Genomic DNA, 22,940 nt, shown 5'->3' with positions numbered 1-22,940 from the left:
GCCGGCGCGCAGTGTCGTGAGTTTCGCGAGGTTGGCAGACGCGTGTCCCAGTGGCGCTCCACGCGGCCGCAGCCGGAGTTAATCTGCAGCTGCCTCCCGGGCGTGAAGCGCCGGCTGATGCGTGCTGACAAGAGCGAGCACGGTCACGTGACCACGCCGGCGCGGGTGGAGGGGGTTGGCTGGAGTGTTAGGTGGGGAGGGGAGGCGCACGTCCTCTTCAAAAGGATAAACATGCTACGTTCCGAAACACCGGGCGAAACGGAAGAGTGGAATTACCGCGTCCATTAGGTGTTACCACAACAGCTCCAACGTGGCGTTGCGTCGGACCTTGGACGTGAATATTTCTCTGACCTGTTCACGTTCAACACATCCGTGATGCCAGAACATCATAAATGGCGGGTGTGATAGCCTTCTTTCGCGTCGTGGGCACGACGTTATTTAAATTAACGGTTTTTTTTTGTTCTCGAAAGAAGGCTTAAACTGGTGAGTTGTTAAGACTACTTCCATGTGTGTATATTTTTATGGTTTTGTTTACTAAATTAATTAGGTGACATATTTTCAATGTGTTTTTTATTTAACATTAAATTTGAATAGTTAGGTAAACATGTATCATATATGTCGATTAAAACAATGGCTGTTGTATGTTAGTTTATATAAATGTAATAGCAAGAAACATTTTTATTTTATTTAATCGCATATTGTTGTTCGTCGCGTGGGTAAGAATACCTTGTCCACAAGAACGCCATATTTTACTGTCGTATCGCGTTACGCCGCGCCGTCGCGTCGTGCTATTGTGATTCCACCATTACGCGCACGCCTAGCGGCCATGGCTATATCACACGCCTACGCAGTAGGGACATGTATTTTTCGCGTAAAAGATTTTGAAACTAGGTGTTATGTTAAATTACCGTAACACGTCTGTGCTTCGTGATTGGCTGAGTTCACTCGCAGTGTTGGCACACGAATTAAAGTAATTTTTTTCCCGGAACAAAAGCGTGCAGAATGGCTCGGCCGTCGATTACATAATTGTATGAAAATTAAAAAAAAAAAAAAATGCAAATATTGCTGAGTTCTCTACAGTAGTATTAGAGATAGTATTTTTTTTTTTTGTTTTCTAAAGAATTTCGTAAGCTGTCACCAATACGCAAAAGCTTGTGTACATTCAGTAGTGCTAGCCGTTCAACCGGTCTCTTTTCATACTTATGTATCATTAGCGACTGGAAAAAAATTCGCGAATTAGGATGACCATCAGAATGGACTACACTGTCCACTGTACACTCGTATACACTCGGGCAAACCACGCCAGTTCATTGGTTGCTGACTTGTGAGTCGTCTCAACTTGGTTGCCTGTGATTCGATATTTCTTTGTTCGAGGGTTTCTCATTTACCCAGAGTCGCCTAGGTGAACAGTGATCCTATAGTGTAAGCGGCTCAAATGTACACATGTTTGAATTCTTACCTATCACTAAATTAATCCGTTAATTTACCCGGTCTCTAGTCGTCATACTTTGGAGAAGACTTCGAATATTCTGCTCTCTGTAGAGCCCAGCTTTACGGGGGAAGATTTACCTTGTAGTTCTGCTCTCAAGAAATAACTGTATATTAGGAACTAGGTGCGATTACGCAAGTTCATCGATCCACCGAAACATCCTGCCCAAGCATGTAAACTGGCAGCAGAGTTGTCAAATACGAGAGAACTTTATCAGATCATCTGCACTCTTCCAGTCACGCCCAGCACGGCTGAGCGTTCATTATCAACACTAACATGACTTAAAGCTTGCCCCAAAAGCCACCATGACTGCTCTGTTCGTTACGAACTCCAGCAGCACAAGCCACCAATATGACCGACGCGGCTAGCAACATGGCGGAACACAATGAACCAACCATTGCCCGGCAGGGAACTTGCCAGGTCGGCCGGCCCGACCAACAACTGAACTTACACAGCGAGGAGTGGCCAATCAGATGTAAGGCTGTTTCCGTAGTCTCATTTAGCTGATAAGCGACCAAGTGCGCCAATGCCGTTAGATTCTTCATGTACTTTCATTTCTGGGAAATTATTTAGTGTCCAATATAAAGTGATAAAAATATTCATTTTAAGGCCCGGTCTCAAGCCATATTGAATTTTGAATTTTGTCATCTTTACCTTCATTTAAGGGCTAAAACTGAAAATTTTCGATACAACACTGTTGAATTTGTTGTTCTATAACACATATTTTTAACAGTTATTCACTTAGTGTAAGATCATGGGCGTAAATATTTGCGCAATTGTCGGCAATTATTATCAATTGCGCGACTTTTTACACCCCTTACATTACCCTTCGTAAGAATCTGTTAAAAATATTCATGAGAAAACAACAGATGCAAGGGAGGTGTCGTGTTGAAAATTTTAGTTTTAGCCCTGAAATAGTAAAAATGAATAGAAAATGAAAAATGAACTCAACATCGTGTGTGAGATGGAGCCTTAAATTTCAGAATAGCACTGGTTACAAATTATTCAGAAATATTACTTAATTTAAGGATAATTGTCTAAGTATTAAAGTACTGAAATTAATTTCGTTGACTATGAACTCACAAAAATTAACAGAAGTGCTTTCAAAAATCTTTATAAATAAATAAATACAATTCAAATTTCTAAAGTAAAAAAACCCTCTTCATTATTTGTGCACGCTTGGAACGAAACACAGAACTGGAAAGTCGGGATCTAGCTTAGTTTCTGCGAAGATCGAACTGTCTGAAACTGTGAATAACCTTTTATTCGATGTTGATTCTTCCTCGAAAAGACCGTACATTTAATGCAATTTGTCACAATTTGCACTAAAATATTTTTTTAACCCGTCATGAGGTTCACAACGTATGCTAATAAACAATTTCTTTTTTTTTTCAGTATTTTATTAACCGAAACAAGATTTGAGTAGTGATAGTTAATTGCATCAGATCGGCTGCAGGTTATTGTATAGTGTGGACCAAACGTCCTGCCAGTTAGGCTCCATAGATCCGATGGAAACGCGATACACTCTTCCGAAATCTACTGCCTGACCAGTATTTTGCTCGGCGGCGCTGTTAGCCATCGCTAGCCCCTCTCACATAGCACTAGGGACGACAGTGTAAAGCAGAAACGCAAGGACTGTCCGCCTGTCTGAGTTGTTCACAGTATCGGCCAGAGGATCTGTTGAAAATATTTGTTACAGAAGCACGAACTCAAGGGAGATATCATGAAAAAATTTCAAAAGTATCCCTTCAATAACTGCAATGACAAGAAAATAAAAAAATAATAAAATGGCGTTTGATAACGAGCCTTAAGCCTCAGTGCATAACGGACTGTAAAACGAAGAATTTAACTAAAATAAACCAAGAGTTCTTTGTAATTTAAAATAACAGAATCTTCGGAGAAACTACGCCGTATTTTGACTTCCGCGTTGTAGGTGTCGTTCTAAACAAAGGTAAACACACAAATTGACAAAGTAAACTTAACCACTATTTTAATATATATATATTTTTTAATATACCAAGAATACGATTAGGATATATGTTAAAATAAGGGAACACAGTATCCACAAATTTACCTAGAAGATCCCTGGATAATCTGTAACCAGCGTTCTTCTTAAATTTAAGATGGAAGTTATTTTACAGTGTACCGAACAAAAAAAATCGTCATTTGGCGATAGCTAATATCCACAGATGCGTACTGATTCTTGCAATGTTAATAACTCACAAGATACTGTGACATTCGTCTGACAATCAGTTCACAAGCTAGCAGGTTCGCAGTACTTTTGATGTATTTGTAAAATTTCAAAGTTAAAAGCGCGTGTTGGCAGCGCTAGGGCTTCGCTGCTCCCAGAAGCGCGCAGACTTGCCTCCGGAACAGCGGAGATCCGGGTGCAGGTGGATTGGGATGTTGAAGGGTAGGAGGGGCGAAATGTATACGTATGATTGTTTTCTGCGCCAGGGGGGGCAGGTTTTCATTAACTCCAACGGGCGCAGCGCCATCACGCATACGACGCGGAGCGAGCGACACGCAACAAAAACACGACCCGGAGAGTTACCTAATAGCCGCGCCGGGCCGCCCCCTGGTCGAGATGAAACTGCGGCGATGATGTTGGCGGCGCTGGCGGTGGGGCCCCCGATGACGGCAGCGCGAAGGGGGGGTTGGGTTGGTTTGTGTTTGTGGCTACAGCGACGCTTTGTTATGGCTGAGGGAGTATGTGTGGGCAGGGGAGGAGGCAGAAGTGGCGTGAAGTTGACCGTCGACCATAGCCGGACAACAACAGCTGCCCCAACCCACTTCCTTCACTCTCTTTTTTTCCACGTACCACCGCGTTAACGCACACACACACACATATGCGCGTGCGGTACTGCCGCACACAACCAACGCACAAACCACGCACGCACGCACGCTCTTTCGACGCGCAGCGTAATAATTCACTCCGTCCTCCTCTGCAACCGGGCGACAAAAATCAATCAGCCACTTTTCACGCTCGAATAAACGCGTCACTGGTCCACATAGCTCGAAGCGGGTAGTTTCCTGTATTATTTTGATTCTATAACTATATCAAATATTTGTTTTTACCCACGAAATTTTTGCGGATTCATTTTTTTCGTATGCTAGAATGCAAACATTCATACTCATGCACATAAAATATGTAATGACAAATGTATATTTTACTATAATGCTGCTGTGTTACAATAATTAAAACAGCAATTCATAAAATAAAAATATTTAATGCAGCAAGACTAGTGGCACGCTTTTTCACTATTCCTGAGAAAACCGGAACGGGATGACTCAACAAATTGTGTTTTAGCTGCGAGAATTCTGAATGTTTGCAGCGACTTAAGTGCACCCCGCTGAATCTTCGCCCAGGCGGAAGACTGTTGGCCAATTCCATTGCGGGCGAGGGGGGGAAGGGAGTGGGGAACTATGCCACGAATTAATTTCACATTCCTCGACTCCCAGCTGAGGAACGCGTCTAGAATTTGTTTCTCAAGGACAATGGGAGAGAGCTGGCCTTCAGCATTTATGTTTTTTTTAGTGTTGTGTCCAGAATCTTTTTTTGTTCCCCCTTTGAAGTGAGAAACTAGACCAGAAGATAACTATTTACAGTAGGCCTATTAATATTATTAAATATTTTATTTAAATATTATTATACATTTAAATATTATTATAAATATTATTTAAATTGAAAATTATTTAATATTATTATTGACTAACGCAAAAATTAACTCACTAATTTTTCCGGTCTCTACTCATTGCTGGTTTACACTAGATGTCATACAAACCCTCAGGTATTTTACGAGCTTGTTTGCAGTTAACTGAATACTTTACAGTAAATCCGTAAGGAATGACACACCATTGCTGCAACATTTGCATAGGAAAGTCACGTTATTCGGACACTGAGATAGAATGATTATTTCCCCCCCCCCCTTTTTTAAAATGACTAATGCATACTTGAGGTTTTACTATGAAGTCCAGTGTTAATCACCAAGGGAATATGCTATTGAAATTGTTTTGAATCATTTATTGACTGCTACTTATTATTGTTTGCCCAAAAGTTAAAAAAAAAAGAAACTCGATTTTTATAAATTGCCCCTGTGTCTAACTTCCCAATTCACAAAAATTCCCGAAAGTATAGTTTTAATAAATGGTGTCGTATTAGTGCAGACTTAATACTTGAGCACGTAGACATAGGTATTTTTGAAATAAAACTTGGACTGTAACTCTACAGTGCACAGAAAGAAAAAATATGTAGGCTACTTTTACGAAGAGATTCCTTTAGAAACCAGTAACCAAGAAATATAGTTTGTTATACTACAATAACAATACTGTAACTTTCTACAACACATGGATAAGGTTATATTTTCATATATTAAATATGTTTTTCGAGATAATACTGAGTATTTCTTACAAAGATGGCACATAATATTATATTTTAATCGATGTTCCATTCAAAAATATTTTTTAAACCATGGAAAAAATGATTTTGTTGTTTTATGCTTATATGTGCGTAGTTAATATTGGAAAACTATTGAGGCAATGGTTTACAAATAATTCTAACTATTGGAGGTGTACGGGGAAAAAACAAAGCATAAATGTCCTGTTAAGAATCCGAACCCAGTATTACTGTGAATACTATTTTTTAGTGATACATTTATTTTCATGTGAGTGAAAGTTTACAAATATCGGTAATTTTACATGAATATTACTGTTCATTTAAAAAATATATATATAGTGTGAAGCAGTGACGTAAAAGCGTCCGGTGAAGAAACAAGAGTCACCGTGAGAACAACTACAGGCCATCGCCCAAGCACTCCACGATCACCGCATGCGAGTACAACAGAAGCAGGTCCGCCAGTGATCGAACCCGGGCAGGTTCGTCGTGGTAGGAGGACAGCGCAAAAGTCACTTGGTCACCGACGCCCCAGATAGTGTCTTGAAATAATGTAACTTTCCACTCTTTATTTTCCGATTGGTTCTCGGATAATCGGCCTTACCTGGGAGTTACTCAAGTCCAACCCGTGTGTCACGTGAGTGTCACCCAACAGTTGTGTAGTTCTCGCCCAAGAGTAATTTGGCATTCGTGTCTAGAGGCAGCCGAGCTCCATTAAGGCACTAATGGGGACTTCCACAGATCCCAAGAAAAAAATTAATCGTTTAAGAACTAAAACCTCTTTTCAGAGGAATTACGTATTTTTCTCATCGTTATAACATCTTTATGAAATTGATAGATGTAACACAAACAGACATGTGGCTTTTGCTATGATAGGCATACTTATTGGCAGGGACCGGAAAAATTCGCTGATTCATTTCGTGATATAATAAAATACAAATATGTAATTATACTCTTGTGCTTCTTCTGCTATTGGTTCACTGTAAATCTGTTTAAGTTATACAACATGAAAATATTAATCACACAAGCATATACGGTGCAAAGATAATGGAAATCACCATAAATGAATTATACTTAAAATTCGTGACCGAAAATTAATAAAAGGAACGAAGTACAAAAAAAAACTAGCAGCAGTTAGGGATAAACGAATACGTTAACAAGTAGAAACAAGACAAACTATGGCGGTAAAACATGATGAGTAATTCAGTGATAGCCTTCACTCAGGGTAATCCCTCTTACTAGGCGGGAACTACTTCGCCTCAGCCGATGTTAAACGCCACCCACGACGGCCACTAACCCTAAAAATTAGTAGTGTGAGACGAGCGTGAAAAAAAAAATATCCGAAGACATTATTTATCTTGGTTGTGTCCAGGAGGGACTTCTGGGAGAATCGTGGCAAGTACAAACTAGGACGCGCAGCCATAAGCACAAGTAACCCAAACGGGAAATGTATAAAATGGCAGCCGAAACAGAAGATTTAGAAAACAACATAAATGGAACACTACATTAGCAAAGGGTGGCAACTACACACCAGCACAGTAACTCTACAAGATACTAAGTTGCCATGACTCTCCCCGAAGACACTCGCTGGTATACTCGCGGTAGAACAAGGCTCTCCAGACAATCAGCATATGCTGGCGGAAACAATTAAAACATCGACTTTCGTAGCAATAAAACCAGGCACTCGTGCGCATGCGTCACAATCAAGAGAAGGGCAGTATGGGAGGAGTAAAGGAGAATCAAGGTAAGTCGGAGTGGGGAAAGAATGTTTTGCCAGGGGGGGGGGGGAGGGAGGAGATGTGTTAGGACCGAAACGCCGTGACGTCTTCCTGATGTTTCGTAGCTCAAGAAAATATTATTAAAAATTAAAAAAAATGTATTTTTTTAAATGCCTGATGGAATATTGGAACTTCGTGGTGCATACTTAAAAATTCTCTTCATCATGAGAAAAATAAATACAGAAATTTGCACTTAAATACCTAAAGTATGTATATTCGCTGTAAATGCGACAAATAAAGCGAAATAATACATTCTACATGTCCCTAAGTTGACCGCAAGATGCCGGAAAGATCTGTTCAAGAGATAAAGTGTTAGTATTATAAACGACCACATGCATAACAACATACAAAACGTTTACCGCGTCACACCGCGTCACAGCAGTTCATTAAATTGCTTCCCATAAACGCATTGTTTGATGTAGGCTCTCGGACGAAAGATTAATGTTTCTAACAAACATAATACGAACTAGTCTGCCAAACAGACTTCCGGTTTGAAATTTATTTTTTATAGGTCTAAATAAATAACAACAGTGGCGTGACACAATTGCGTGTGTTCCGTTTGGTAAATTGTTTCATGGAATTTTTAAATCAATCGTAGGTCTTCGTGGATAAAGAGTAAAACAAAATAACGCAGGCGCATCATAAAGAGTTTCAGTTTAAAAATAAAGTTTCAAACTTTCAGGACTTATGAGTGGCACGAACAACTGACTTTTCAGGAACAAAAGGTCCGTCTGGAGAGGCAGGCGAACTTCCTTCGCATTCAACAGGCACTTCAAGGAGTTCTGAATAAACGCGAGCAGCTCTCGTTGCGTCCCTAAACCTTTCCAACTTTATGCCTCACTCTCACAGTAACTCAACGGAGATATCCATTAATATGCACAAGTTGAGAAGCTAAGGCGAATGCTCCCGTCCTGATTTCTGATTTCACGTTCACTGAGTTTCTCCGAAAATCTATTGAACGTAACTAAGTTAACTGGAACTGAGACTTTTATATGTCTCTCCATGCCGTTACAACGATACTTTTAATTAATTGTGGGTGGCAAACAAGTAAAGTCTAATTGTTTCAGTAGACCTAAGCTGATTAGGGTAAATACCTGCGGATTAGTTACAAAAAAATTCTCTAAGCTTGGTTCTAAGACCAACTTTTAATACCGGACAATCAATTATTTAACCAGCAGAAAATTGTCTAAAAAGTCAAATAATAATTGAAATACTACTTTTTATAATTTTTACCCACATCATAAAGGCCACAACACAATGTGGAAGATCCAAGAACGTACCTATTTAACATTTTTTAAAAAAAATATTGTCTAGATTACTTTTTTGTCGTTATCTAAAGTTTTCCTTGCAATGGACGGAATTTCTAAGGCTCTCTTTTGTCTCTTTAGACAAAAATTTGAGCATTTGCTTTACTATTTCATTCAGGGATAAAGTCCAGCTGCCAATAATTTTGTTTCCGGGGATTCTTAGGTCAAAACTTCGTTGTTCAAGACTATAAGTTTGTTGTATATATATATATATATATATATATATATACAATAGGAATTTTGCTTTTTAAAAAGGATTTTAGAGAAATTATTTTTCAATATTCCTTTAAATATGACTTAATAAATTATTCATAACAGCTCTGCCAGATTGTGCAAGATTGTTCAATCACAAAATATTACAATATAATAATTTATTTAGTACCAGAGTGATTTGTAAAGCAGAACATGTTTTATTTATAATTTTGCTTTCTCGTGGCAACATAAGCAAATTCAATAAAGACTTATACCGGACAGCTCCAGGGTTTTTGTGTCAAAATCTGTCGCTATTGTCTCTTCAGTGCGATAGATGACAGACGGTATGCCCAGTACGAACCATGGTGGTATTACTTATTACCTCCATGGTATGAACAATGTATCTGTTTAATACATAAGGTACCTACATTATAACGAAAATTAATTTATTTTCTGTAAGAAAAACATTTTTTTCCCATTGTACAGAATAATTAGTAAACATAAACCTCCAGTGCCTCAAAGTTCTTAAAAAGAAGCTTATAATGTTTGACAACAGATAATATATGATTTTCTTTAAAATATGTTGTAGTCACACCTCTAGGTTATTTTTTCAATCTCCCCTGAGTTGATAGCGTAGATCTGTCCGGTATTAGTCTCTGGAGTGTTTGATAGAAGTTTAGATGACGCAATGCCTTAACAATATTCACTTTAAAATTTCGGCACATTGTCGCAGCCATCCTCAATGGCGACCAACAACATTTTTTACTCGCCCTTGAGGATGGCTGTGACAAGGCGTGCCAAAACGTTGGGGCAGATCGTTTACACGGACATGTTATTGTTCCTAGTCACAACAGTGATTGTTTTGTGGTTCTGCTTGCTGTATTTCCCGGTAAATTCAATAGAGTAGGCTCGTGTGTGGTTCTTCCGCCAAGGGTGGTCTGCATTTCAATATCAAACCAGACGCACCCTCAAGCTATGCGAAAGTAACTTAGAGTAAAGAGGCTTGTGTATTCCACCTGAACGATTCGTTATTGAGTTTAAGTCTGCGTGTTTCTACAATAACGACCAGAGGGTAGTCTGTGAATAACATTGCAACATTACAGCATACAAGGTACCCTGTTATAATCATGACTGAATTAGTGTGAAATCATTTGAGCACAGTTGGCAAACTTAATTTTAGAAGTTAAAAAATTTTTCATGCAAAATAATTTTAGCCGATTGTTTCCGTTTTGAATTTAAAATGTTGGCCAAATTTTTTTTTCAAAGAGAAAAAAATTCGCATTTCACAGCTCATATTAAAACATGCATTAAAAAGTTTAATGTATCACAAGAAATAGGGGATGTACAAATCTGAAACTGTCCTTAAATAACATTATTATAACGTGATGAAATCGAATGAAATGCAATTGTACGATATATGTACTAAATGTAATGCAAACGTGCGTGATAATTTTAGAATAATTGAACTATAGTTTATGTGTATATTTGAGATTATATTAATATTAATTTTTGATAAGTTTCATTTTCAAACTGGCTGTTGTGTGTTAAATTCTTACATTGCCATGGTTGGAGGATACATAGCTCACCACAAGATAGCTTTGTTAATCTGAGAATATTTAATGACCCATTATTTTAATATATTTCATTTTGTGTGAATATTTTCTGTACTCTGGCAATAAATGCTGTATATTGCATTCAATTTAATAAATAAATAATATTCATTGGGTAAAATAGTCAATATATGAAAGAAATTTACGTGTTCAAGATAAATTGTCGTCAACTAAGAAATCTTTTAACTACCACTGAATCATGGCTTATGTGTAAAAGCAAAAGGACAACGATATAAATCCATTTTTAATGTTTTTTCTCCCCTTCCAAAGGAGATTTTTTTTTTGCGAAAGTTTGGACAATTTTCAGAATGGTTGATGTTTGAGAGATATCTGAAGGGAGGCGCAAGCAAGGTTTTCCACTTTGCGTGCTTCTCAGGGAAGCTTCACGAAGAGATTACAGTCGGGTGTTTGAAGCCATCGCCGGCAGTTCATAAGACTCTCTCCGGCTAAAAGGCTCGCCTAATAGCCGTATCTCGCGAAGAGCTCTTAACCCAAAGTGTTAAGTCGCGGCGTCAAGTGCCATGCGGGGATGAAACTCGCTCCAACATGTTTGACGGGGATCTACGCAGGTTCTGGTGGGAAGGGGGAGGGGTGGTGGATCAAAGTCACATCAACTGTGGATCAAGACTCGAGATGAGCTGCACGGTAACTTGATTTGGGTCCAACATTTAAATGCTCAGATACTTGTTAATAGAAAAAAAAGAAAGAAACAAAGCGAGTCAAGGTATGCATATCTGCCAAATTGTTGAGGTCATGAAATCTTATAGTCCTTTCTATTTTCGACTTTTAATGAACACCGTTTATTGGTAGGTAGTTTGTTTTTACTACCATTAAGTATATGTGCGTCAAATAACAACTTAAAATTATGCTATTTGGACAAAAGTGCATGGTTGTTTGAGTACTTTTTTATTTTAAGAAATGCAAGATGTGTTTGCTTTAAGCAAGCTAATATTAAGAATTACTTTCTCAAATCTTAAGAGCATGATGGCCTCATATTTGTCATACAAGGATATGTTTATATAGAATGTCCAATAACTTGACGTAAAGCCGAGAAAAGTTGAAAGGCCAAGTAATCACTGTTCTCAATTAAAAAATATTCAAAATGTGTTGTAGTCATAGACATCATTTTTTCAATAGTTTTTAAATCACCACCTTGCACAAAATTATAAGATACCTACTGTAACTAAATATGTTTGCTAGGAATCATAAATACCCTATTATTTATAACAGTTCAAAATCAAATGTGCTATACTTTTGGGGGGAAAAGTTCTTTGCTCGACTTATACAGCAACAATTTTTATTCGAGTAACTTGCTAACTTAGCAAGATATTTGCCTTAACTAGCTATCTTTTCAAATAACTTTCAAAGTTAGGAAATAAATTTTTTCAGGTACGGCTAGTAAATTTTAACATATTAAAATATTTGGCCAATTGTCTTCCAAATAATTTTTTCCCAAAAATTATATCATGTTTGATTTTGTTTTGAATTGTTATCAATAGTAAAGTTTATTTATGATCACGTAGCAAAAATCTCTAGTCACAGTATCTAGTAATTGGGGGCAGGGTGGTGATTTTAAACTCTTAAAAATATATTCTTATACACATTTTCAGTTTTTTTTATATTTAGAACCGTAATTATGCTGTTTTCAGCTTGATGTTGATTTATGCGGCACTGAGATAACACGTAATCTCTTAAAAAAAGGCCAAAAAAAAACATAGCCGGGGGTGGTTTCGTGAAACCAAAAGAAGCCGAAATAAGAAGTATAGAGCGACCTACTGCACTGTAAACGTTTTTTTTTGTAAAAGGAACAGAAATATTAATATAAAATTACAGATATTTGTATATTTATACATTTACATGAAAACAACTGTATCACTGCAAAATAGTGTTCGCAGTAATAACTGGGTTCGGATTCATACCCGGAGGATTATGCTTTGTGTTGTCCCAATACCTCCAATAGTTAGAAGTTATTTGCAAACAGTTCCCTGAATAGTTTTCCAGAATTAAATGCACGCATTAATACGCATAATAAAAAAAAATTAAGTTTTCCCCCAATTTTCGTAAGAAATACTCAGTTTCATCCCGAAATGCAAAAATTAACATTAGCCACGTGTTGTACATAGGTAAAAAATATATATATGTCTTGTAGTATTTTTTGGCACTGGTTTGCAAAGGAATTTTTGGAAATCTACAGAAAATATTTTTCCGTGCGGCATTGGAACCTGGGTCACCGTTGCGTGCGCGCGCGCGTGTGTGTGTGTGAGAGAGAGAGAGCAAGGGTGGGGAGAAAGGAAACGACGTCGCGGCTGGTAGCGCCCGACCCACCCTCCTTATCTGATGACCAGCGCACGGAGGGTATATGGGACGCGGCGGCGAGATGCCCCCTCATCCCCCCCCCCCCCACAAACACAATTCTTCCTCGACCCTCGCCAGAGCTGCCGGGGTTGGCAGAAGTCGGCGGCAGCGAGCGAGCGCCGGGCAGCTACCCTTAACTCTTGTTCGCCCCATTTCCCTCCGTCACCGGCGGCCGCGCCAGCCCGCCCGCGGACAGGGGCGCATGCAGTTTCCTCCCCCTCGCTCCGTGGTCAGAGAGGGGCGGGGGGTGGCTTCCGCGGGGCGTCTCACGCCCACATCGCGGCACGGAGCAACGGCGCACACTGTTAACCCGATTCATACCGCAGTGCACAAAGGACTCTTTACAGCGGAAGCTGAGACCATGTTCTGCTCGACGTGCGACGCTATCTGTCAGGTGGGCCCGTATCTACTAGCAAAAAAAAAAAAAAAATCTCGGGTGGTAGGTTCAAATCCAAAGTGTTACCTTTATAAAGATCATTAGACACACGAACATTTCTGCGTATTCGCCTGACGTCAGGCTAAAATTCAAAGCCTAATGTTCCCTCTACAAACTTTGGCGTTTACAGCGTCTGATTACTGAGCGAGGAACATTTTGATATTGTTAATCGGCACTTCCTGATTCGCTTACTTTCTTGCGACCAAACGAATCCGTGAAGTTTCCATGCCCACACATTTTTTTTTTTTACTTTATTGTTTAGTTTTAGCGCTCAAGTGGATCCCAGAAGTGTGAAGTTTCATTTCTAACACGCGTAGCGGTAACGCGCACGGTTTTTTTTTTTTAATGTGTCGTGAATTCTACAACAAAAATTGTAAATATTCAAAAGTTTTTTCGGTTTTCATAAGGAGTATGCCTTTTGTGAGTTTATATTGTGAAGTATAGAAAATATCGATATATTTTAAAAGAAGATATTGCGAATAATAAGGTAATATGAGTATCGGCAAAGAAGAGTGTATCGGGACGTTGGGGGTAAAGCTAGTTCAGCACTATAAATAAAAGTGAAAATAAAAGAACGCCCATCAACGCGCTTTATAAAAAGAGGGGGTTGCAACCACAACCTTGAATTTTTCCAATATTTAGCCAAATCTTGCAATGCAACTTCCACGTTACATTTTTTTTTTTTTTTTTTGGTTGTTGTTCAGCGAGGCGCAGCACATTTTTCTGAGCTCTTATACTTACGGTCGCCGGCCAGCCTGATAGACAAATGCTGGTTTTTATATTTAAGAGAGTAGTTTGTTAAATTAATCTAATTATGTAATCTTTAGTTGATGATTTATAAACAGTATTATCACTTAAATAGGTGATAGTTGAAGGATTTGAGAACTATAATAGCATATTTATACTTCAATCCTTGTATGAACTAAGAGCAGGAAATCGTGTGTTACACTGTTTTGAATTAAACGTTTATATGTAGCCTTCGTTGAAATACTCTTTTGTTTAAAGAATATCATCCATAAATAAATAATTATTTTTCCAAAAAACCTGAAAATCTCATGTTACTAGGCTTGGTAAAATAGATTTTTTAATTAATAACAGATAATAATAAATATAGAGTTTTACGATAAAAGTTAATTTAATTTAAAGCTATATACTGTTACATGCTTTGTGCACCTGCTGGTAGTGAATAAAATGTCATTTAAATTTATAAAATAAACATTAAATTAATATAAAATGTATAAACTATTATTCATAGTCCATTTTGAATTTATTTCAAATAATTAGGAAAAAACAAGAATTTATAAAATAATAAACATAACGGACGTACATCCTTACGGTAGTCCTTCTCCAACATTCCCGTTCTGTTCAGTTTTGTGTTTTGTTTTTAATGACCTTGATGTGTAAAGATACGCCTAATTGGGTGTGTGCCAAACAACTGGCACGCTCATTCAATTGGTATTAAAATGCCATGAGTTTTATAATCAATGATGATATTTAAGTGCTTAGATTATTGCCAATGCATTGCAAGTGTTCGCTTGGTTCGCTTTTGCGTCTCTGAGTTGTCGTTGTGTTGTCCACGTTATATGTTAAGTATCATCGTTCGGATTGTCTGTTTGTAGCTGTGATGTCCAAGGTGTTTTTTTTTTGCCTTTATTTACTGTTCTTCTTACTACTATCTTGTCGTTTTATCCCACCGTGTCCGTAAATGCTCGTTGTTTTTTTTAAATTTTTTTATGACATCGCCCGATTTCAGCTGTTTTCTGTGCTCATATTTTTTTTTGGTAATTTTCATTTTTATATTTTGTCGGTTATTGAGATTTTTTTTTTTTGGGTATACAGTATGACCAGCAATGGTATGTATCAGTCTTCTTCATCGCAAGAACCATTCAAAGAAAGCACGAGTCCTGGTGCTCACTGCTGTGTGTTGCGGTCCCGAACATCACGCTTGGGTTGTAATGGCAGGGTGTTTTCTAGGTGATGGTTTCCATTGTGTTCTGCAGCTAGGAGATGAAAAGGGGCAACGCGACAAGTGGTCCTGGATGCAGGCAGGAAATTACACGAGCCAAAAAAAAAAAAAAAAATCTACGACAGCTGCTGCAAAAGCGAACGTGGTACCTTTTTGACCTATCGATCAGAAGAGGCTATATAGCCTACAAATCCTACTGATGTTTACGACCTTACATTTAACTACATTGTTATTATAGATACGGAAATTTTACGGATTCATGTGGTCGAGAGCTGGAATGCAAAACCCTCACACACATGCACCGATCTCACGACCGTGAACCAACGATGCCCGACCAGGAGGGAAGTAAGGGAATCAGGCAGTGCCGATTCAACAAAGGACCGAATGTTACTCGCTGAGAAATCAGTCAATGTAAATGAAAACGTTAGTAGACCAAACACAAGGCTTTGAATTTTGCCTCCTGACGCCCGACGAATTTCCAAAATTTCCGTGTATCTAGTTGTCATAGAGTTACGAGTATTCGTGAGCGTAGCGTCGCATCGATATGTGCGTCAAACTTGGGGCGTCTACACCGTGAATAGTTTTTTCTTTTTAACGAAACAGCAATTTTCATGTAAAATGACATATGTTTGTAAATTTTTTCATTTACATGACAACAACTTGTACCACTGCAAAAAAAAAAGTGTTCGCAGAAATACTGGGTTCGGATTATTACCCGGGCATTATTTATGCTTTGTGTTGACCCAGTACCTCCAACAGTTAAAGTTATTTGTTAACCGTTCCCTGAATAGCTTTACAGTATTAACTGCGCACATAATAAGCATGATACAACAATATAAAAGTCTAATGGTTGAATATTCGATTATCTTTTCCATGGTTTCAAAAAATATGCATAAAGTTATGCGCCAATTTTCGTAAGAAATACTCTGTGTTGTCTCGGAAAAGGTACTTCATATATGTAAAAAAAACATAGTCTGGTGTTGTACAAAGTTACATTATCTTACTTTTAGTATTCCAAACTATTTCATGGCAAAACTGTTTTTTCTTCTTCTGTGTACAGGACGCAGATATTCTGGGGCGTGGGAGAAGGTGGTTGGGGTACAGGATCAGGGAAGGCCACGTGATCACGGGCAAAGTTCCCCCGTGCCAGATCTTTGACGTCAGTTGGGCCATTAGTCGCCGTGTTTCTTGCCGCCACCCAGCCCGCATATTGATGGTATGGAAATGCGATGGCCGCGCGCTGACCCCGTGGCTTTGAGGACCGTCTGCCCGGCAGAGACTAGAGAGTGTGTTGTTAGCCATGGGTAAGGGGCATGCATTTCCAGCGAAAAGATTTCTAGACTAGCTGAGAGTTTGAACACTGCAGCGTCGTCTGTAGTTTCGTCACTGGCTGAAATGCTTTCAAGTACATGTCTACTGTTCGCAAACGAATCAAACAGCCATTCAGTGTGATAGCAAACGCATCCTGAGTGACCTGGTCAAACAGGGCAAATGCTTCTCTTGCAGACGGTCACCAATATTACAAGAGCCGTCTCATGAGCGTTCAGTTTTTTTTCGCCAAAAATACACGCCACTAGACATAGTTCTGTGCGCGATGCATCGGCCCAACATATAGTTTGTGCCATGCCACTTGTCTACAATTTGACTGTTCTCAATAGTAGTAGGCCTACCAGTGGTATGCGTATCCTTCCGCCACTGTTTCTCTGTCAACGGTATTTTGTAAACATCTTCATGTGAACGTCAATGTTCGAAGTGACATTTGAGAAATGGGTATCACTGGAATACTTTTGAGAACTTTCAAATGTGTGTCTATTTATATAATGCGGCACGCTTGCTGACAATACCTGATCATCAGTGCTATACAACACGCCACTATCTTTAAAAACCTTACGTATATTTAAAGAAACCTTGTTACCAAAAATGGCATCAAAGCCACTTTGATGCATCGTAATTGCTCATAGCTTCGACGTAATTTAAACTGGTTATTTATATATACACACACACTTCAAAATTATCTTGTTGTTAAAACAAAATTCTTCATTGAAAAACAACGGAAATCAAGTCAAGCGATAAAAATGAGTATTACACCAAGTTTTAATAGCGTTTCCGTTACAAGAACGCACTGGAGGCTGATAGTAAATAGTTTGTTTTATACACAAAATAATCTGGGAAATACATAACATAGTAAACATAAGTATTTCAGGAATTTGAAGGTTGTTCCCTTTTCTTTGTACGTGACTCACCGATTAAGTTCATGGTTGAAGTTTCTTTTCGTTTTTCTTAACGGGAAAGAAAGTTATATGATATCACCTCCCAGCGCGTGTGTTTCTAGGTGTGCCTGAAGATTACCTCTAGTGGAGTACTTTCTCACTTACCCAGCAGTACAACAGAGGTCGTATGGGACCAAGGTGTGCGAGGAACGCTAACCTCGCTCACAAAGCGGGGGGAAGGGTGTAAAATGCCACTCATAACGTGGGACACGTCTGTCACACCGTACAATTTACGTCTCCAACTTTATTTCACAACGAAGTGTGAGGGGTGATATTGAACCAACACGTCTTTAAATTTTCTCAGCCAACCTCAAACATGTTTTAAATCTTTCGACACTGTATTATTTTATTATTGGACTGAGCTCGATCCAACTTGTCCATTCTGCTTGCGGCGCTGGAAGGACAATTTAAACTTATAGTAATTTTTTAGCACAGCTTAATTTTAAATCGCATTAAAGAAAGCTTCATAGTAAAATGAATGTCCTGCAATTTTTTTAAAGTTATAAACACACCAATAGCTTTTGTGCAGATAAATTAGTTTATATGCTACTTTTATATTATTATTTAAGGTATTTTAACTTTATAACCTCTTTTTATCTCCGATATATGCTTTGCCATTTTAAAGATTCGACGAGACGGAAACGTTCGTCATTTAAGGTTTTTCTGGGCCCGATTCCGATTGGCTGATTCTGTTAAATATCAAACATTTTACCAGTTCTATAGAAAAAACATTTGATGAAAACTCAAGACATCCTCCCTGTAAAGAAAAGTCTGCACTAGTAACATGTTCAGTGTCTTAATGATCATTGAAGATTATTTTAACTACGTCAATTAAAGGTCTTTGAAGCGAAAGATTGACAGTATGACAGGACCTTCATTCACACGAAGGTATGGCAGTTCATAACGGCGAAAATCGTTCCTTTACCCCAGGCATTTTTTTTCTCGAAAGAGAAATGAAGTAGCTACCGTGCACCTTTTGGGAGCTTCGTTACCAAAATGGATGACACAGATTATTTGAAATGCTTCACTTGTACGTTGTATCGTAAATTCTGTATCTACATTACAATGTTTTTAATGATCATGGGAGTTGCCTAAAAACGTATTTGCCCTTCCATGTCAACTAGCCATACGCTTCTACTTATTTAGTCTAGATTTTACTGCTAATTAATAGAGACGAAAAATTCGCGAGTTAAATGACCTCCAGGATAGACTCCACGATCCTCAGCCTACTTGGGCAAACGGCGCCTGTTCATTGGGTGCTGAATTTTGAGGCGTCTCAAGTGGGTAAATTGTGATTGGATACTTCATTGATTGATGGTCTCTGATTGGCCAAGAGTCCTACATGTTAACAGTGGAACAAATAGCAGAAGCAGCACAACGGTATAATTATTTTAATTTTAGCATATCACGAAATGAACCCGCGAATTTTTCCGGTCTCTACTAATTAATTATATGGTAACCTATCGTTCTCATCAAACGTTAGCACCTCATGACGTCAGCACTCAAATCACTTTTGTTCAGATCCCCATGTGTACGATGCACGAGATTGGCCGGAAGTAGAATGCATATGGCGTATTCCAGCTGTTACGAACACAACTGATTTCTTGCTACTTTTTTTTCGGTCAGTTAAGAAGGCATTTAACCATCGAACTACTTGTCTTTATTTATATATGTATTTGTTTGCTTTACTCATCTTGTTTTTACACGTGGTGAAGTTAAAGCGCTGACCGCATAAAAATACAATTAACCACTTTTACTTACAAAATTAAGTGTTTAAACTTAAAATTATATTCAAACAGTTACCATATCGTCGGTTACTTCTAAAACCTCGTAAGTCCAGATTTTCCCAGTTTTATATTCCGGATGTGTTTGGTGTATTTTTTTCATTTTTTTCATAGTGCATATGCTGATAAAACCTCGTAAGTCAACTCTACTTAGTCTCTTTTCTATTCACAAATTATAAAACCTCGTATCTTTCTGTCAGTCGAAACCGTGCTCCAAAAGCTCAAAAGTTCTCCCGTAAAATTGACTGAAATGGAGTTACGAGGTTTTAGAAGTAAGCCGACGATATACTAAATTAATAGGATAGCCTACAGTATAGTAACTAAAATATAACAAATTTATTTTTGTTATTAAAACAGCAATTATTCAATGTAGGCCCATAAATGCTGATCTAACTTCTTACTGGGAAACGTAAATATTTGTTTTTACTAAAACTGTTAGTTTACAACGATTATACCTACCACAGACCAATGCGAATAACCACATACACATGCACACCCTTAAACGACGGTGCATAAATATAAGGATCACTTACACTACACATTTATAGTTACTTATTTTAATTTTTATTTGACAGTTGGAACAGGAGTAAGCCTTAGCCTGTTGTAAGTTTGTTCCAAAATGTCCATATTAGTTGGAGCAGACTAACGCACCTGGCTGCAGTTACGGAACGCCCGACCTCCGCGCACGGCGCGCACGAACGCAGTGCCGGAACTCGAACCCGGCTGGTTCCTCGGGGTGGACGGATCCCCTCGGAAGGTCAACAGCTACTCGACGGCTGGTCAAACACCCGAGAGAGTCGCCCCCACACCACCTCCCTCTGCGGCCGCCGACTCTAAATATTTGTGTACTGCTCGCGCGCGCAGTCCTTCGCCCTTATCGCTGTGCGCGTCGCGAAGCGAGCTCACAGGAGGAGTGCGAACACGTGACACGTCCGCTTGGACCACTCAGCGTCACAGCGCCACCAAGAATTTATAATACATACATGCCCAGCAGCATGCGTTGCAATGCCTCAATCATTTTTTTTGTATTGGTTTGAAGTAAGTACCTGCACATATACAAAGCATTTCTCTATCTCTCTCTAGTTTTTTCTCTCTATTTATATATCTACGTATAACTCCATATATCTCTATCTCGCTATGTATACACCTCTCTCTATCTCTCTTTATCTCATATATCTATATATCTATTTCTATATACATACTATATAGCTCTCTATTTGTCTTCTCTATATATCGGTATCTATATATCTCTATATCATTATGAATGCCTCTCTATAGCAACGAAAATATTAAAAATCTGTTTTTACCTATTTATATTTATATATATTTTAACCTGTCACAGGTATGACAGAGATATAAGACACACGTGTAGTCGAATGCAACGTTGTGTCAAAATATCAAAACAATCGGTGAAGAATTTCGGAGATAGTAAGATTTTGAACGAACGAATATTTACATACACACACACACACACATATATATATATATATATATTAAAAATATCTAAACATCCGTACTCAGCCATTTAATACAAATATACTCATATCCATTTGAACTGCTTCTTCGAGCTGTTTGAAATTGTGACAATTATCTTAAAAAAAATCTTTGAATGACTCTGACCAATGAAAAGAACTGATAGACGAACATACGCAGTCAACTTAATCTTATCCCAGTTTGATACTCTAAATAATAATTTTCTGCGTTAAACATATCTTAAAATAAATAACAGGAAATTACGGTGTACCCTATTAAAATTATTATAATCAAAATATGCAATACAAAATGCAGATTTTTAAAACATGTTTTTTTTATCGTTTGGTGTATGTCTGAGAAAAATAATTCAATTCTGATGTCCATTTTTTAATAATTATTTTATACAGGAAACACTGTGAACTATCTGTTAAATTCATTTCGTATAATATTTCAGTCATCTAGCAAACATTTTGTTGTCACTAAATGTATTATTTTTTTTTCATTCATCACTAATCTTTGTGTTTTTTTTTTAAGTTTTGAAATGTGTTTCACGTATGATTAGCTGAGTCAGACGTACTATCCGTGACGTCAGCCTGGCGTTGTGGACATTAAATGAGTCCCTTTTAAACGAACTCACTATAACCACGACTAAACCTAGAATCGCTGTGCTTAAACTGAATTCAGAATTTACAATTTGGGAAAATGAGTCTTCACTGAGCACGTGAAAATAGGTGAGGCAAAAAATTTCCTAAATAACTGTTGGGAAATTTGTACAGTAGAATACAATCGATTGTCTGAACGTAATCCCATAACTGCGTGCTCAAACCTAGCAATATGTACTTCAGAGACTCCTCAATACATAAGGTAGCCAATTTCATTAATGACTTATGTTTTATAAAGTCAATAAACTTCTCTTTCCTTTTATAGTCAGTTATTGAAGCCTATTACGTCTCTCATTTTTAGATCCAGACCCTTAAAAAACTGGTAAATTTATTCTATATACATAAAATAGAATGTAGGTATGTATGACGTTGATAAACTCTGACACTGTTTGGTCGATCGCCATGAAAGTTGCCATATTAAAGTGATTTTTCATGGAGAAGGTTTTTATGCAATTCATTTTTTGTTACACGCCGCTAGATGGCGCTGCAGCGCATAAACTTCTAAAACGTTCAACCGATCGCAATGGGTAAAACAGAAAATCATAGGTCATAGACATACAAACAGGAATTGTGTGTCATTTCTCAAAGTCCACCACACTGTCATATAGCGCTATCCATTTTGCTTTAACTCGTGGACAATATATCTTCTCGTGTTCAGCCCTGGCAACGCCGGGTACTGCAACCTAGTATATTCTAAAAAGCTGTGGTTTTTCACGACCTCCTCTCACAATCTAAAGCATTTCAGGGCACTTAAAATTAGTACATAACTTTTAAAATTTGGCGCAGGATACGGAAATTCTAGATGGTATTCTCTTTTAGATGCAATGATATCTGTTATAAAATCAATAAATATTTATCAAAAATAGCTAAGTAATTATTTATGAAAAAAAATTTCTAGTAATCATAAATTAATAAGTTCTTTCACTGACAGAAAAAATCTCGGATAGTAAAAACAAATTCTACATAAATTATCTTTAGTAAATATAATTTTTTGCGTAGATATACGTTATAATAAACATACATATTATATGTAACCTAAGTACATCCTTTTGGGCACACTTTCAGAATTAAAAAAACGCTTACCAGAAGATTTTGTATGAATATGTCAGAAGGATTCTCGGGAAATATAAGGTAAAAACGTTATTAAATTATTTCTCTAAATCGTTCGTAAAAATCAGACGTGCTTCTTTCGAGGAAAATTGCTGAGATAGAATCAGCCCTTACA

At 37.9% G+C, this 22,940-nt stretch overlaps 1 protein-coding gene across 1 annotated transcript in view; it reads left to right on the top strand.

Moving 5' to 3' along the window:
* Positions 1-282: 282 nt before the first annotated feature.
* The window catches only part of LOC134533414 (TWiK family of potassium channels protein 12-like), a 321,365-nt gene continuing 298,707 nt past the window's right edge, over positions 283-22,940 (top strand). Inside the window, exon 1 of the mRNA XM_063370936.1 lies at positions 283-483. The gene's annotated coding sequence lies outside the window, so the exon portion shown is untranslated. The remainder of the gene's footprint in view (positions 484-22,940) is intronic.

Source organism: Bacillus rossius, chromosome 6 (assembly GCF_032445375.1).
Source record: "Bacillus rossius redtenbacheri isolate Brsri chromosome 6, Brsri_v3, whole genome shotgun sequence".
Lineage (NCBI taxonomy): Eukaryota > Metazoa > Arthropoda > Insecta > Phasmatodea > Bacillidae > Bacillus > Bacillus rossius.
The sequence above is the reverse complement of the archived record's forward strand: the minus strand, read 5'-3'. Positions and strand labels throughout refer to the sequence as shown.